This window comes from Euprymna scolopes, unplaced genomic scaffold (genome assembly GCF_053919585.1).
Source record: "Euprymna scolopes isolate OS-2025 unplaced genomic scaffold, ASM5391958v1 sca99, whole genome shotgun sequence".
Taxonomy (NCBI): Eukaryota; Metazoa; Mollusca; class Cephalopoda; order Sepiida; family Sepiolidae; genus Euprymna; species Euprymna scolopes.
This window is the reverse complement of record NW_027633980.1, coordinates 12,879-32,714: the sequence shown is the minus strand read 5'-3', so window position 1 is coordinate 32,714 and position 19,836 is coordinate 12,879. Positions and strand designations below refer to the sequence as shown.

At 34.2% G+C, this 19,836-nt stretch overlaps 1 pseudogene; it reads left to right on the top strand.

Moving 5' to 3' along the window:
* The first annotated feature begins 300 nt into the window (after positions 1-300).
* Positions 301-471, top strand: LOC145276386 (U2 spliceosomal RNA; annotated as a pseudogene).
* The last annotated feature ends 19,365 nt before the right edge of the window (positions 472-19,836 follow it).

Genomic DNA, 19,836 nt, shown 5'->3' with positions numbered 1-19,836 from the left:
ACTATCCAACTCCCCTACTCCCCGGGGAGTTGGTCCCCATTTCCCCTTCACTCCTCACATTAAAAATCGGCCTTGTGCCTAATTTGCTCGGTGGGAGAGCAAATAAATACCATCTGTTCTGGCAGATACTGCAAGCAAATACCACATATAAGACCTTGGTCAATGTAGGGGCAACCCTTCATACCAATTAACACTATCCAGCTCCCCTACTCCCTGGGGAGTTGGTCCCCATTTCCTTTCACTCCTCACATTAAAAATCGGCCTTGTGCTTAATTTGCTTAGTGGGGGAGCAATTAAATAACCTTTTCTTGGCCTTTTGGCCAAGATCAAAGTGTAGTATCTGTTCTTACTACATGCTGTGCTTACGTTTGTAACTTTTCCTTGGCCACATAGCTAAGATCAAAGTGTAGTATCTGTTCTTGCTGCACTTACGTTTGTAACTTTCCCTTGGCAATGGAATGGGAAACCCTTCCATGCTAAGGCATTTTTAGTCGCATGCAAGTCATTCCATCGGTCAGTCTGTAACACATTTACATTTTATTTATTTATTTTTTTTAAGCAAAAGGTATGGAGTAACATTTTTGTCACCCGATTTATCAGAGAGGGACCTATGTTTTCAATGGGTCCGTCTGTCCGTTAGTCCGGATGATTGACGGATAACCGTTCATTAGTTTTTCCTGAAATTTTTATTTATTTAAGTCATTTCATCCCATTTTTCGGTCATTTTAGTTTATCTTTAAGAATTTCATGTCAATCCTGAATTCACCCATTCATTCACGCGACTAATGGCTATCGGCCTTGTTTATATAGAATACTAGAGTTCAAAATAGACTTTGTAGCCTCGAGTGGCCTCTGGGCCTTGATAAGTGGTGACCCCTCTGTTAAAGTTAGTGGGGGATGCCCTCTTCTCTTCCCTGCAACCTCTTTCCACACAGAAGAGACGTTGTCCCGGGAAAACTCGTCTCCGGAAAAACCGTACCCGGAAAACTCGTACCGTTCAGTTTGTTCAGGTATGCTCAAAACGAATATCGCAAAGAAAATTAGCACAGACAAACAGTTTTGGAGCTAGTTTTATTAATGCGTGTATTTTGAAATGTAAATCACTGGCGACCATGTTTGAACAGGCAGCATATGAAAGGGGCCAACCCTCAGTTTGTTCAGGTATGCTGAAAACGGATATCGCAAGGAAAATTAGCACAGACAGACAGAGTTCTAGTTTTGGAGCTAGTTTTATTAATGCGTGCATTTTGAAATGTAAATCACTGGCGACCATGTTTGAACAGGCGGCATATGAAAGGAGCAAACCCTCAGTTTGTTCAGGTATGCTGAAAACGAATATCGCAAGGAAAATTAGCATAGTCTGACTATAGATTCACCATCAAAGTATTGAAATGTTTTTATTTTATTTTACAAAGGAATCACTGCCTATCAAGGCCTAGAGACCACTCGAGGGGTTAAAGAGTGTACAGTAGTCAATGGGACAATATCATAGTAATCGTTAGAAGTGTAAATTTGGTAAATCAGATTACTTAAGATGAACGGCTTATCAAGAACTTGTTCACATTCGACTTGAAGAGGACGAATAAAAACTATACAGCTGAAAGAACTCGCGAAAACTATCATTTTAACGATGCCTTTCAAATCGTAAACTGCTTGTTTACATTTGTGTACATTTTTCGAAGATAATAAAAAGTGTAAAAAAAAAAAGCAAACCTTTAGAATCCTAAAAAGATCTCCCGGAAGCATTTTTGCAACATGAAAAATATACAAACCAAAATAAAGAGAGGAGGCAACCCTACTCAAAAATATGGTTTATTACATCGCCTAAAAAAAGAAGAATCTTAATTAAGACGCTCCAATAATACGATAATTTGGTGGGGGAAGCAAATGGTTTTCTTTTTTCTAACTTGGTTTTAAAAAGTTTTTATTGCTAACATTTATTTTCATAAATTCTAACCACACCTCACAACCCTAATCCCGACCGGTCTGGAAAAAAGTTTTTATTTTTTTAAATTTTGTTGAAACCCACAACACACATACGAACGCATGTACACACATACATACACACACACGCACGCACGCACGCACACATAAGCATCGCTTGTAAGGCTGAAGAAGAGAGAAAGTGGGGGAAGGAGAGAAAGGATCGTGTTCTCTGCACTGCACGTGCCGGGGTCAAACAGAAGTTAAATGAAATCGATTATAAATGGCTCGACAAAGTTGTGTCTAAACTTTTTATTCTTTGAAACTTAAGATTAATAAAACGAAATAATCGTGACCCGTGGAAAATCCACGGCGAATATTTAGCATTCAATAAGAACAAAACGAAAAAGTAGTGAACAAATAAATATATAAGAAAATGAATGTTACCAAAGGCAAGATAAGTTACTCTTCTACCTACCTAGATCACATTTTTGTTGTTTTAACTTATTTTAAAACGTTTATTTAACACAAACAAAAGTAGCGCACAGTGTTAAGTTAGAACAATAAAGAAGTGTCTGACATTTTACAGACATCTTGTGAGACTCGATAATCGCTCCAAACTCGAAAATTAAACAAAATACTGGTAGCAACACATCCAATAAATGTCACAACCGTTCGAACATGTTTTCTTTTTCACATTAGCGAAACTCTTATCAGAGCAAAAGCGAAAATGAGAAGCAAACACAAATGAAGAAATCGGTTTTTATCGTTGAGCACAAAAACAAACACAAAAAGAGTAAATAATCTAATAGCCCCCCCCCGTGCTGTGCTATAGGTCAATCTCCAAAGTCTGTCCCATCGCCTCAGTGTTGCATCCCTGTTTACAAGTACTTTAATGGGAGGTGCTCTGATGAACCCCTTATACCAGTGCCCGGAAAACTTGTCCCAGGAAAACTCATCTCCGGATAGACCGTACCCGGAAAACTCGTACCGTTCAGTTTGTTCGGGTATGCTGGAAACGAATATCGCAAGGAAAATTAGCAGAGACAAATAGTTTTGGAACTAGTTTTATTAATGCGTGTATTGCGAAATGTAAATCAATGGCGACCATGTTTGAACAGGTGGCATATGAAACGGGCCAACCCTCGGTGTGTTCAGGTATGCTGAAAACGAATATCGCAAGGAAAATTAGCACAGACAGACGAATAGTTTTCGAGATATTAATACGTGTATTGTGACATGTAAATCACTGGCGACCATGTTTTAGCAGGCGGCATATGGAAGGGGCCAACCCTCGGTGTGTTCAGGTATGCTGAAAACGAATATCGCAAGGAAAATTAGCACAGGCAGAAAAATATTTTTCGAGATATTAATGGGTGTATTTTGAAATGTAGATCACTGGCGACCATGTTTGAACAGGCGGCATATGCTAACCCTCAGTTTGTTCAGGTATGCTGAAAACGAATATCGCAAGGAAAATTAGCAGAGACTTCTAGTTTTGGAACTAGTTTTATTAATGCGTGTATTTTGAAATGTAAATCCCTGGCGAGCATGTCCGAACAGGCGGCATATGAAAGGTGCCAACCCTCAGTTTGTTCAGGTATGCTGAAAACGAATATCGCATGGAAAATTAGCAGAGACAGACAGACTACAAGTTTTGGAACTAGTTTTATTCATGTGTGTATTGTGAAATGTAAATCCCTGGTGACCATGTTTTAACAGGTGGCATATGAAAGGGGCCAACCCTCAGTTTGTTCAGGTATGCTGAAAACGAATATCGCATGGAAAATTAGCAGGGACTTATAGTTTTGGGGCTAGTTTTATTAGTGCGTGTATTTTGAAATGTAAATCACTGGCGACCATTTTGAACAGGCGGCATATGAAAGAGGCCAACCCTCAGTGTGTTCAGGTATGCTGAAAACGAATATCGCAAGGAACATCAGCACAGACTGACTATAGATTCACCATCAAAGTAGTGAAATATTTTTTTTTATTTTATAAAGGAATCACTACTTATCAAGCCCCAGAGGCCACTCGAGGATAAGGGTTAAAGTGTGTACAGTAGTCAATGGACAATATCATAGTAATCGTTAGAAGTGTAAATTTGGTAAATTGGATTATTTAAGAGGAACGGCTCATCAAGAACTTATTTACATTGGACTTGAAGACGACGAAATAAAATATAAAGTTGAAAGAACTATCATTTTAACGATGCCTTTCAAATCGTAAACTGCCTGTTTACATTTTTTTACATTTTTCGAAGATAATAAAAAGTGTAAAAAAAAGCAAACCTATAGAATCCTAAAAAGATCTCCCGGGAGCATTTTTGCAACATGAAAAATATACAAACCACAATAAAGAGAGGAGGCAACCCTATTCAAAAACATGGTTTATTACATCGTCTAAAAAAAAGAAGAATCGGGGGTTCCAATAATACGATAATTTGGTGGGGAAGTAAATTGTTTTCTTTTTTCTAACTTGGTTTTAAAAAGTTTTTATTGCTAACATTTATTTTCATAAACTCTAACCACACCTCACAACCCTAATCCGGCCGGTCGGGAAAAACGTTTTTATTTTTTTTAATTTTGTTGAACCGACAACACACATACGCACGCACGTACACACATACACACATACACACACACACACACACGCACACACACACACACACACACACGCACGCACACACAAGCATCCCTTGTCACCAAGGTGACGACGAGAGGAAGTGGGGGGGGAGGAGAGAAAGGGTCGTGTTCTCTGCACTGCACGTTCCGGGTCAAACAGAAGTTAAATAAATGGCTCGACAAAGTTGTGTCTGAACTTTTAATTCTATGAAACTTAAGATTAATAAAACGAAATAATCGTGACCCGTGGAAAATCCACGGCGAATATTTAGCATTCAATAAGAACAAAACGAAAAAGTAGTGAACAAATAAATATATAGGAAAATGAATGTTACCAAAGGCAAGATAAGTTACTCTTCTACCTACCTAGATCACATTTTTGTTGTTTTAACTTATTTTAAAACGTTTATTTAACACAAACAAAAGTAGCGCACAGTGTTAAGTTAGAACTTACATTTTACAGACATCTTGTGAGACTCGATAATCGCTCCAAACTCGAAAATTAAACAAAATACTGGTAGCAACACATCCAATAAATGTCACAACCGTTCGAACATGTTTTCTTTTTCACATTAGCGAAACTCTTATCAGAGCAAAAGCGAAAATGAGAAGCAAATACAAATGAAGAAGTCGGTTTTTATCGTTTGGAACAAAAACAAAAACAAAAAGAGTATCTAATCTAATAGCCCCCTCCCCGTGCTGTGCTATAGGTCGATCTCCAAAGTCTGTCCCATCGCCTCAGTGTTGCATCCCTGTTTACAAGTACTTTAATGGGAGGTGCTCTAGCAGTGTCAGAAATTTCGTGAAAATAGTGAATAATTCCACCCCATCTTTCCAAGCTTATAACTCCTCGAAAAATGTAATTCAAGCCCTAATTTTTTTTTTCAATTAAAGGAGTAAGGACCAAGGTTTTATTTTAAAAAAAAAACAAAACAAAACAATGTGTTTTTTTTTTTTAAAAAAGGTTTTAAACTTCGGACTTTACAGGTTTTTGTTTTAAATTTGTTTTAAATTTGAATATATTATTTATTGACCTTTTCTCTTCAATTTGTGATATATAAAACTATTAAACATAAATTAATTATTTACTTTTTAATAGACATTTCAAAATGAGAGGCGTAAATTATTCGACCCCCTATCTTTCTAAGCTTATAACTCCTCGAAAAATGTAATTCAAGCCCTAATTTTTTTTTCAATTAAAGGAGCAAGGACCAAGGTTTCATTAAAAAAAAAAAAAAAAGACAAAAAGAAAAAATGTGTTCTTATAAAATAAGGTTTTAAACTTCGGACTTTACAGGTAAATTTCTAAAAAACTGATTTTTTTTTGTTGTTTTAAATTTGAATATATTATTTATTGACCTTTTCTCTTCAATTTGTGATATATAAAACTATTAAACATAAATTAATTATTTACTTTTTAAGAGAAAGTTGAAAATGGGGGGGGGCGTGAAAATGGGGGGGCGTGAAAATGGGGGGGCGTGAATTTAAAAAAAACGTTTGTCTAAAATATTATATTCGGTTTATTGGAAAGAACATAAAATTTCACATTGACCCTGAAAATATCGTAAAAATAGAATCAATAGAAAAATTTTGATAGATTTTTAAAATTTAAAAATATTGAGTTTAAAAATTGAAAAATATTGAGTTCGGAAAATTCATTACTGTTTTAAAAAAAAATAAAAATATTTTTATTGCTTTTAAAACAACTGTAATAGTTTATTTTGGAAGTATAATCCATAAAGAAAATAAATAACCCACTTTTAACAGAGAAATTACGAGATTTTTATATTGTATTCGCAGTTTCGTGTTAGGGGTGTCAAAAATTCCTACAAAAATTCTGATACTGCTAGAGGTGCTCTGATGAACCCCTTATACCAGTGCCCGGAAAACTTGTCCCGGGAAAACTCGTCTCCGGATAGACCGTACCCGGAAAACTCGTACCGTTCAGTTTGTTCGGGTATGCTGGAAACGAATATCGCAAGGAAAATTAGCAGAGACAAATAGTTTTGGAACTAGTTTTATTAACGCGTGTATTTTGAAATGTAAATCACTGGCGACCATGTTTGAACAGGCGACATATGAACGGGGGCAACCATCAGTTTTTCAGGTATGCTGAAAACGAATATCGCAAGGAAAATTAGCAGAGAATGACCGACTACTAGTTTTGGAGCTAGTTTTATTAATGCGTGTATTTTGAGATGTAAATCACTGGCGACCATGTGTGAACAGTTTTAACAGGCGGCATATGAAAGGGGCCAACCCTCAGTTTGTTCAGGTATGCTGAAAACGAATATCGCAAGGAAAATCAGCACAGACTGACTATAGACTCACCATCAAAGTATTGAAATATTTTTTTTATTTTATAAAGGAATCACTACTTATCAAGCCCCAGAGGCCACTCGAGGATAAGGGTTAAAGTGTGTACAGTAGTCAATGGACAATATCATAGTAATCGTTAGAAGTGTACATTTGATAAATTGGATTATTTATAAGGGGCGGCTCATCAAGAACTTGTTTACATTGGACTTGAAGACGACGAAATAAAAATATAAAGTTGAAAGAACTAGCGAAAAATATCATTTTAACGATGCATTTCAAATCGTAAACTGCCTGCTTACATTTTTTTTACATTTTTCGAAGATAATAAAAAGTGTAAAAAAAAGCAAAACTTTAGAATCCTAAAAAGATCTACCGGGAGCATTTTTGCAACATGAAAAATATACAAACCAAAATAAAGAGAGGAGGCAACCCTGCTCAAAAATATGGTTTATTACATCGCCTAAAAAAAGAAGAAGAATCGGGGGCTCCGTGGGGAAGTAAATTGTTTTCTTTTTTCTAACTTGGTTTTAAAAAGTTTTTATTGCTAACATTTATTTTCATGAACTCTAACCACACCTCACAACCCTAATCCGGCCGGTCGGGGAAAAAAGTTTTTATTTTTTTAAATTTTGGTGAATACGACAACACACATACGCACGCATGTACACACATACACACACACACACGCACGCACACATAAGCATATCGCTTGTCACCAAGCTAAAGAAGAGAGAGAGAGTGGGGGAAGGAGAGAAAGGATCGTACGTGCCGGGGTCAAACAGAAGTTAAATGAAATCGATTATAAATCGCTCGACAAAGTTGTGTCTGAACTTTTTATTCTATGAAACTTAAGATTAATAAAACGAAATAATCGTGACCCGTGGAAATTCCACGGCGAATATTTCGCATTCAAGAGAACAAAACGAAAAAGTAGTGAACAAATAAATATATAAGAAAATGAATGTTACCAAAGGCAAGATAAGTTACTCTTCTACCTACCTAGATCACATTTTTGTTGTTTTAACTTATTTTAAAACGTTTATTTAACACAAACAAAAGTAGCGCACGGTTTTAAGTTAGAACAATAAAGAAGTGTCTGACATTTTACACACATCTTGTGAGACTCGATAATCGCTCCAAACTCGAAAATTAAGCAAAATACTGGTAGGAACACATCCAATAAATGTCAGCAAACGTTCGAACATGTTTTCTTTTTCACATTAGCGAAACACTTATCAGAGAAAAAGCGAAAATGAGAAGCAAACACAAATGAAGAAGTCGGTTTTTATCGTTGAGCACAAAAACAACAAAAAAAAGAGTATCTAATCTAATAGGCCCCGTGCTGTGCTATAGGTCAATCTCCAACGTCTGTCCCATCGCCTCAGTGTTGCATCCCTGTTTACAAGTACTTTAATGGGATGTGCTCTGATGAACCCATAGCACTTATACCAGTGCCCGGAAAACTTGTCCCGGGAAAACTCGTCTCCGGAAAAACCGTACCCGGAAAACTCGTACTGTTCAGTTTGTTCAGGTATGCTGAAAACGAATATCGCAAGGTAAATTAGCAGAGAAAAATAGTTTTGGAGCTAGTTTTATTAATGCGTGTATTGTGAAATGTAAATCACTGGCGACCATGTTTGAACAGGCGGCATATGAAAGGGGCCAACCCTCAGTTTGTTCAGGTATGCTGAAAACGAATATCGCAAAGAAAATTAACAGAGAAAGACAGACTACTAGTTTTTGAGCTAGTTTTATTATTACGTGTATTTTTAAATATAAATCACTGGCGACCATGTTTGAACAGGCGGCATATGAAAGAGACCAACCCTCAGTTTGTTCAGGTATGCTGAAAACGAATATCGCAAGGAAAATTGGCAGAGACAGACAGACAGACTACTAGTTTTGGAGCTAGTTTTATTAATGCGTGTATTTTGAAATGTAAATCCCTTGCGAGCATGTTTGAACAGGCGGCATATGAAAGGGGCCAACCCTCAGTTTGTTCAGGTATGCTGAATACGAATATCGCAAGGAAAATTAGCACAGACAGAAAGACTACTAGTTTTCGAGCTAGTTTTATTAATGCGTGTATTTTGAAATGTAAATCACTGGCGACCATGTTTGAACAGGCGGCATATGAAAGGGACCAAGCCTCTGTTTGTTTAGGTATGCTGAAAACGAATATCGCAAGGAAAATTAGCAGAGAAAGACAAATAGTTTTCGAGATATTATTGTTTGTATTTTTAAATATAAATGCATAAACACACACATACACACACACTTTCATAAACACACACACTCGCATAAACATACACATACACAGACACACACGTACACACAAATACACACCAACACAAATCAACCTTCCGTTAAAAACTGTCATGAGCTGGGGAGGGGTGGGTGGCATAAGTGTCAAGCGAATTTGAAAGTTAACGAAATGGATTTCATTTCAACTTCGTTTGCCAATTCCCCTTCCCTTCGCCCACTCCCCCCCACCTGCCTATCTCTCTCTCTCTCTCTCTCTCTCTCTCTCTCTCTCTCTCTCTCTCTCTCTCGCTTCTCCGTGTCCTTATATATAGACAGACAGAGAGGGAAAAGGGGGGGAGAGACCGAAAGAGACAGCTCTCGTCCACCAACGACGCACACACCCACATACACACACACTTGCATTAACACACACATATACAGACGCACACACGTCTACATTCACTCTTCAAACTTGTGGGAACATGCCAACCGGATGCTAACATCTCCAGCATAGAGACAAAATAAAAAAATCTTCGTTTGCACATGGCTCCACGCATCGCTTCCGTTTGGAAAAAGAAAAATAAGAAACCATAAAAAGAATTATGAACCAATGGCAGAGCTCCCCGCCGAAAATAAAGGCCTGAAATATGACAGCCGCTGGGAGCCGGTTTACGACTATAAAACGAGGGGACCAGAAAGCAGAAGAACAGAGATTCGCCCAGCTGTGTCAGTGAACGCACGGACATTCTTCCACCCGACCTACAAAAAAAAAGAAGAAGAAGAACACAGGAGGCGAAAACGCCGCGCTGCCAGGTTGATAAATGTAGTCGTCGCTCTCCAGTTAAAAGCCTGATACATATCACCGAAGTAGCACGACTGGCCGCCACTTACCACCCCCGTCGTCTGAAAAGATAACCGCCGCCCTGCCGCTGCTTTATTTTTGCCTATTTCTCTGATGTCAAACAAATTTAAGGTATTTATATTTTCCTCATTTCAAAGTAGACGACGCATTTATTTAAGATGTGTAAACTGCACGAGTGTTCAAATGAACGTTGTTACTATGCGCACAGTTCATAAACAAGTCGAATTTCTTTTCAAATTTCGACACTTGTGTAGTTTACACGATTTTCACGTTTAACGTCTTTTTATATTTAATTTTATATTTTATTATACAAAATACTGTTAGAAACCCAGCCAATAAAAATTACCGTGACAATTGTGCAGTTTATAGACCATACTTTTCTTGGATAAAATATTTTTAATTTAAATCTAAATTAACGTCTTTTAATTTAATTTGTTAGATGAAAGTATATATATAATATTATTAAGGCCGGTCGATAAACTGTAGAATTACCGTGAGAATTGTGCAGTTTATAAACCGTGCTGTTCTTGGAAAAAATATTTTAAATTTAAATCTAAATTAACGTCTTTTGTTTAAATTTGTTAGATGAAAACATGTATATAATATTATTTAAGGGTGGTCGATAAACTATAGAATTACCGTGACAATTGTGCAGTTTATAAACCGTGCTTTTGCTGGAAAAATATTTTTAATTTAAATCTCAATTAACGTCTTTTTTTTTAAATTTGTTAGGTGAAAGCATACATATAATATTATTTAAGGGTGGTCAATAAACTATAGAATTACCGTGACAATTGTGCAGTTTATAAACCGTGCTTTTGCTGGAAAAAATATTTTTAATTTAAATCTCAATTAACGTCTTTTGTTTAAATTTGTTAGGTGAAAGCATACATATAATATTATTTAAGGGCGGTCGATAGACTATAGAATTACCGTGACAATTGTGCAGTTTATAAACCGTGCTGTTCTAGGGAAAAAATATTAAAATTTAAATCTAAATTAACGTCTTTTTTTTAAATTTGTTAGGTGAAAGCATACATATAATATTATTTAAGGGTGGTCGATAAACTATAGAATTACCGTGACAGTTGTGCAGTTTATAAACCGTGCTGTTCTGGGAAAAAAATATTAACATTTTAATCTTAATTAACGTCTTTTTTTTTTAATTTGTTAGATGAAAGCATACATATAATATTATTTAAGGGTGGTCGATAAACTATGGAATTACCGTGACAATTGTGCAGTTTATAAACCGTGCTTTTGCTGGAAAAAATATTTTTAATTTAAATCTCAATTAACGTCTTTTGTTTAAATTTGTTAGGTGAAAGCATACATATAATATTATTTAAGGGCGGTCGATAGACTATAGAATTACCGTGACAGTTGTGCAGTTTATAAACCGTGCTGTTCTGGGGAAAAAATATTAAAATTTAAATCTAAATTAACGTCTTTTTTTTAAATTTGTTAGGTGAAAGCATACATATAATATTATTTAAGGGTGGTCGATAAACTATAGAATTACCGTGACAATTGTGCAGTTTATAAACCGTGCTGTTCTTGGATAAAATATTTTTAATTTAAATCTAAATTAACGTCTTTTTTTTAAATTTGTTAGATGAAAGCATGTATATAATATTATTTAAGGGCGGTCCATAAACTGTAGAATTACCGTGACAATTGTGCAGTTTATAAACCGTTCTTTTTTTGGATAAAATACTGGATGTGTATTTTCCCCCCTAAAGTCCAACCCTATCCTCACCGTGGTAGGGGGGTGTAACGTTGTAGTTTAACAGCTACACGGCTAAATGGGCTCTGGCAAAAAAAAAAAAAAAAAAAATCCAGAAAATGTCGGCATTAGTTTGTTGCGTCCGTCATCTGGTCGTCTTTTTATACGCTTGCATGTGGCGAGCAAAAAGGCGTGATGGGGGCAGGCTGAAAGGAGAACAATACCCGAAAGATGTAAACCGAACGAAAGAGAAAAATGGGCCTCCCTGCAAGGCCCCGTGTTCTCCCCAGCCTGCTCCCAGTTTCCCCGACTTTGCATGCAACTGGTTTTGAGCTTTTGGAAAGCTCTTTTCTCAGTGTCGGGGTGTTGACTCCACTTCCAAGTTAACAAATAGCTGCAAGTCTGGGTACGGTCCGATTGGTTCCGAAGCTCTTCCGCTGTGAGGTGCGCTTTCGAATCTCCCGAAGGGGGCTACCCTCTAAGCAGGCGACACGTGCTCGTGTTACTATGTAATGCAGGCTTGCCTCGACTCGACTAAGGACGACTAGAGTTCGACTAGATTGTGTGCTCACAAGCCGCTTTAAGGCCGCTTTTATTATTCCTACTGTCTAGGAACTCCGAAACGGTATGGTAGTGCAATTATATATGACCGTCCTCCAATACGAAATGGTAGTGCAATTATATATGACGGTCCTCCGATATGATAGTAGGAATGCCAGTTTTGTGAGCGATCATCGCCGTCTTATGAACACAAACTAGTGGTCTCTTTACGAATCCTGTTGGGTAGAGAGAACACCTCTGTTTTCTGCTCCGCCTGTTATTCTGAGTAGAAACCGCTTTTTAGGAGATGTTCGCAGCAAAGCTTGTTTTTATATAGTGCCCCTCCTTTCGGGAGTTCATCACCTCGCTGCCCAGACGAGAGCTTCCGGTGGAACCTCTTTTTTTTTTCTTTTTTTTATTTTACTTTCCAGTTTAATGGCGAACGAACAGTCACCAGCAAGTGGTCTGCACCGACAGGAAGATGAGTATAGTATCACCCTTTCTTCTTTTTATTTCGATTTCAGTCTTTGTGATTTGATAATTTAATTTAACTGTTTCCATTGTTCCAGCTTTTACACAGCAGTAGATTATCAACACTATAAATATCATCTCTTTTTTATAGATTGGAACAAGCAATGAAACCTAGCAGCATCACCGTTCCTGTCTGCCACATGTCTTGTGCACTTTGAATCCAGTATTTCTTTCTTTGCGTTCAAGCACATCTGGGTACAATCAAACTGCGTATGATGTATGTCTATCTGTTTCTTCCAACATTAGCATCTCGAAGTCTTGGCAGCAATCATTGTCATAGAAGTAGAGTAAGTATTCTTTTTCTTTCCTTCTGTGTGTATATCTTTATAATTTCAGGTACTCCTCTTGATCATGATGGAATTCTACTATCAGCTATTGTGAGAATTATGTGCATTGGAAAAAACAACTGAATCCAGCAGCATCACCTATCCTAGCTACCACATGTTTCCTGTAGTTACAGAAGTCCTCAAGTAAGTGTTTCTTTCTTTGTGTACATGCACATCTGGGTACAATCAAATTCTAAACTATTAGCTTTATTTAAATGAATGCAGTTCTGCTTGTATTTCTTCTCATCAGCTAACTTATGCAACTACAAAAAAAAAGTAGTACATGGGTGTTTGATCATAACCAGAAAGTTAAATATATCATTAAAAAAAAAAAGTTTTTAAATTATTAAAAAAAAGAAGTTTTTAAATTATTAAAAGGAAAAAAATCATCACAGTAAAAATTATATATATGTAACAAAGAACACAAACAAACATGAAATTGCCATGAGTTTCAGCAAGAAGCAGAAAAGAGAAAAAGTGGAGATAACACCTGGGAAGTAACAGGTAAGAATTTTCTTTATTTCTTATCTCAACTAGTGCATAGATTTTTTTCAAATATACATTAAAAAAAATTACCCAAGTCAAACAATTGATGGAAAAACTAAGCATTAAAGTTCAATTAAGCATAAAAAAAATAAATTCTAATAATTATGTAATCTATATACAAATTGTCTCCCTTGAATATATATATATATACATATTCAAGGGAGACCATTGGTATATAGATTACATAATAATTAGAAGTTATTTTTTTAATTGAAATATATATATATATTCAAGGGAGACAATTTGTATATATATCATATAATTATTTGAAGTTATTTTTTAATTCAAATATATATATATATATATATATATATATATATATATATATTTATTTATTTCAATTAAAAAAATAACTTCTAATAATTGTTATCTATATTCACAGTCTTCCTTGAATATATATATATATATATATATATATATATATATTCAAGGGAGACAATTTGTATAAAGATCACATAATTATTAGAAGTTATTTTTTTTATTTGAAATAAATATATATTCAAGAGAGACAATTTGTATATAGATCAGATAATTATTAGAATTATTTTTTTAAATTGAAATAAATACATTTTTATATATATATATATATATATATATATATATATATATATATATATTATACTAGCATGGGTTACTGGCGTAGCCCCGGTGTTTAGCGGTGTATGCTGCCCCCCTCCCCAACAAAAAAGAAAGCAGAGAAACGGTTAATTTTTTAAAATTTGACCCCTATTATTAACCCTTAATATTTATTGTTTTGGGCTCCAAATGAGATATTAAGTTAGATCCATGTCCAAGGAAACTATATGTAAAATTTCAATGTGTTTAGACCCATAATTGTCGGAGGAGATTTGTAGGGTTCTCAAAGGCCAAATCATTGAAGTTTGACCCCTCAATCGCCAAATTTCTGTCCAAGTACCAATCACATAGATTTTCCAAAATCTCAGTACCCTTTTTATCAAAATTTGGAATATGTAGACTAAAATTGACAGAAATGTACACACAGACAGACATATTCAATTCTATAGATAGATAGATAGATAAATAATGAGAGACAGAAAGATAAATATATACAATGATTAATGAATTAGTAGAGATAGTTGTTAAATTTTTGGAAATATGTATGGCAATTTGATGGTAAGACTTAGAGGTAACTGTAAATATTTAAAATATATACACAGAAATTCAAATGACAGGACTTATATGTAGAGTGCTCAATACATCAGTAGAGCAAGGTAATAAGTTAAAAAAAAAGTATACGTCAATTTAGATAACCACAATTTTTTTGGTGTTCTTGTGTGAATATGACATAATGTAATATAAATTTTAATAATTTTATTCTAAATGTTATGATTCTCAATGAAAAATCTAAAATGTCAATATATATATATATATATATATATATATATATATATATACATATATATATATTTCAATAAAAAGAATAACTTCTAATAATTATGTCATCTATATAACAATTGTCTCCCTTGAACATATATAGATTATTTATATATATTAAATATATATATTTATATATATATATATATATATATATATATATTTATTAAAAAAAAAAAACTTCTAATAATTATGTGATCTATATTAAAATTGTCTCCCTTGAATATATATATATATATATATATATATATATATATATATATATATATATATATATATATATATATTTATTTCAATAAAAAAAATAAGGTCTAATAAAAATTACAAATTGTCCCCCTGTAATATATATATATATATATATATACACATATATTTACTTATTTCAATAAAAAAAATAACTTCTGATAATTATATGATCTATATACAAATTGTCTCCCTTTTTTAGCACTATTTAAAGTGTAATTATTAAATAAAAATCTAAATAAAATGTCTTTATTGCTCTATGTCTTATTGAGCACTCTTATATAACTCTGGTTAAATCTTAATGTTTACTTATCCTGTAATAAAATAAACGTTTTATAATATCAGCTCTGTCTAGTTTTGAGCACTATTTTAAAGTGTTATTATTAAGTAAAAATCTAAATAACATGACTTTTTGCTCTATGTCTCATTGATTGAATTGAAATAAATATATATATATATATATATATATATATTTACTTCAATTAATAAAAATAACTTCTAATTATTATATGATCTATATCAAATTGTCTCCCTTGAATATATATATATATATATATATATATTTATTTCAATAAAAAAAACTTCTAATAATTATGTGATCTATATACAAATTGTCTCCCTTGAATATATATATATATAGATTATATATATATATATGTATTTCAATTAAAAAAATAACTTCTAATAATTATGTGATTTATATATTTACCAATGATTCTTGCATGTGCTCCATAGTTTTATATAGCTGTGTAGTAAATTTAAAAATTGCTTTGTTTAATTATACAAGACGATTTTACTTTAAGAGTGCTCAATGCATTTATAGAGCTTTGTAGTAAGAGTTGGAAACATTTTGGCAATTATTTTAGACAAATCTACTTCCAGAGTGCTCAATATATTAGTAGAGCTAAATAAAACATTTGAGAAACAGATATGGCATTTCAACTGCATAAATTTATTTTGACAGAGTTCAATACATTAGTAGAGCTAAATATAGACTTTCAAAAAACGTATGGCAATTCAGCTACACGAATATACTTAAGAGTGCTCAATACATTAGTAGACGAAAGAATAAAATTCAGAAAACATGAAGAGCTCTGCAGTATGTTTTGAAAACCTAAATGTCAATATGTAAGTATAAATATACTGTAAGTGTTTAATATATATATATATATATATATATATATATATATATATATATATATATATATATATGACAAGTATTTAAAACAAGTTTCTTATTTGAGTGCCTAATTTATTTGAGAGCTCTATGGTAACTTTATAAAACATATTTCAAAATTATGTTTGATAAATTGTCTTTGAGAGTGCTCATTTCTAAGTAGAGCTCTGTAGAAAATTTTTGAGACATGTTCAGCAATTTAAGTTCATATGAGTTAATAAATAGAGCTATATAGTGACTTGTGCAAACTTATATGGCACTTATCCTAGACAAGTTAACTCTTGTAGCTGTGCAATACGTAAGTAGAGTTCTGCATTAGTTTTGGTGTATGGTTCTCACTTTATTAGGGCAATAACTTGGACACATTATACTATGGACAAATCCATTGAGGACAACCAAAGGTAACCTGTTTTTTTCCACTCTGCTGAATAAGACTCATCCGTCTTGGTTCACTCTTGGGACATTAAAACACACAAGGTGAAGAATTAAAAAAAGAATGCAAAAATGTAAATGTCTTTGCAACTCATTCATTTTCACTTTCATAACACAAAAACAAAAAAATATACATAATAAAAAATGTTAAGCAAAATTGATTCATGTTAACACCTCTCCCAACACCACAGATTAACTACAAAAATACTTGATAAAGCAAAACACAATTACAAATGTGTATGAAAAAAATAAAAATAAAAAAAATCAACCAAGCAATGGCTCATGATTTCCTGGTGTTTGATGGAATGTGAGTAGGCATACAGCCTGGATAATTTTCCAAGGTAAGTGATGATATTCATCATTATTGTCTTTTTGGATTAGTTCAGATATATCTCATAACTATAATTGTTTTATGTATATATTTATATGTCTAGATGTTATGTGTGCTATTTGCATGTTCCCTATAGAAAAAAAGCTACATAAAATCTACAAGTGTATTCTGATGTAGAATTAACCAGTAAAAACAATGCTTGTGTTCCTGATATACAAACTATTTCCTATTAGCATATAAGTTGAATCATGAAATTTATCTCCCTTGCCTGTCTCTCTTTATACCTCTGTATTTATCTAGATCTGTCTATCTCCCTTTTCTTATTCTTTATCCCTATTCCCCGTCTTGCTATGTAAGAGTAGGCGTCGATGAGGCACATCCAGACGCCAACCTACACGGTGCAGAGAAAGGACAGAAAAAAAAACTAAGTCCCGATGTGCCTAGCAGATTAGAAGGCATTTTGCTACGCCTACATGCACCCAACATGGCAGTAGGCGTCGATCGGGCACTTCAAGACACTTACTTACACTGTTTTGAACTTAGAGATTTCAATTGAATACTACTTGACATGTGTTGGTCTAGTAGCTCCTCATCTACCTATACCTACGTCCACCCCTGTAAGGACTTAGAAATTTTCAATTGAATACACGTTGAGAAGGCATGGTCTATAGGATTCTCATCTACCTATATCCACATCCCCTCTTGTTTAGACTTAGAAATTTTACATTGAATACACGTTGACTTGCATTGGTCTATAGGATTCTCATCTACCTATATCCACATCCCCTCTTGTTTGGACTTAGAAATTTTCAATTGAATACACGTTGACTTGCATTGGTCTATAGGATTCTGATCTACCTATATCCACATCCCCTCTTGTTTGGACTTAGAAATTTTCAATTGAATACACGTTGACTTGCATTGGTCTATAGGATTCTCATCTACCTATATCTACATCCCCTCTTGTTTGGACTTAGAAATTTTCAATTGAATACACGTTGACTTGCATTGGTCTATAGGATTCTGATCTACCTATATCCACATCCCCTCTTGTTTGGACTTAGAAATTTTCAATTGAATACACGTTGACTTGCATTGGTCTATAGGATTCTCATCTACCTATATCCACATCCCCTCTTGTTTGGACTTAGAAATTTTCAATTGAATACACGTTGACTTGCATTGGTCTAAAGGATTCTCATCTACCTATATCCACATCCCCTGTTGTTTGGACTTAGAAATTTTCAATTGAATACACGTTGACTTGCATTGGTCTATAGGATTCTGATCTACCTATATCCACATCCCCTCTTGTTTGGACTTAGAAATTTTCAATTGAATACACGTTGACTTGCATTGGTCTATAGGATTCTCATCTACCTATATCTACATCCCCTCTTGTTTGGACTTAGAAATTTTCAATTGAATACACGTTGACTTGCATTGGTCTATAGGATTCTCATCTACCTATATCCACATCCCCTCTTGTTTGGACTTAGAAATTTTCAATTGAATACACGTTGACTTGCATTGGTCTATAGGATTCTCATCTACCTATATCCACATCCCCTCTTGTTTGGACTTAGAAATTTTCAATTGAATACACGTTAACTTGCATTGGTCTATAGGATTCTGATCTACCTATATCCACATCCCCTCTTGTTTGGACTTAGAAACTTTCAATTGAATACACGTTGACTTGCATTGGTCTATAGGATTCTCATCTACCTATATCCACATCCCCTCTTGTTTGGACTTAGAAATTTTCAATTGAATACACGTTGACTTGCATTGGTCTATAGGATTCTCATCTACCTATATCCACATCCCCTCTTGTTTGGACTTAGAAATTTTCAATTGAATACACGTTGACTTGCATTGGTCTATAGGATTCTCATCTACCTATATCCACATCCCCTCTTGTTTGGACTTAGAAATTTTCATTTGAATACACGTTGACTTGCATTGGTCTATAGGATTCTCATCTACCTATATCTACATCCCCTGTTGTTTGGACTTAGAAATTTTCAATTGAATACACGTTGACTTGCATTGGTCTATAGGATTCTCATCTACCTATATCTACATCCCCTGTTGTTTGGACTTAGAAATTTTCAATTGAATACACGTTGACTTGCATTGGTCTATAGGATTCTCATCTACCTATATCTACATCCCCTCTTGTTTGGACTTAGAAATTTTCAATTGAATACACGTTGACTTGCATTGGTCTATAGGATTCTCATCTACCTATATCTACATCCCCTCTTGTTTGGACTTAGAAATTTTCAATTGAATACACGTTGACTTGCATTGGTCTATAGGATTCTCATCTACCTATATCCACATCCCCTCTTGTTTGGACTTAGAAATTTTCAATTGAATACACGTTGACTTGCATTGGTCTATAGCATTCTGATCTACCTATATCCACATCCCCTCTTGTTTGGACTTAGAAATTTTCAATTGAATACACGTTGACTTGCATTGGTCTATAGGATTCTCATCTACCCATATCCACATCCCCTGTTGTTTGGACTTAGAAATTTTCAATTGAATACACGTTGACTTGCATTGGTCTATAGGATTCTGATCTACCTATATCCACATCCCCTCT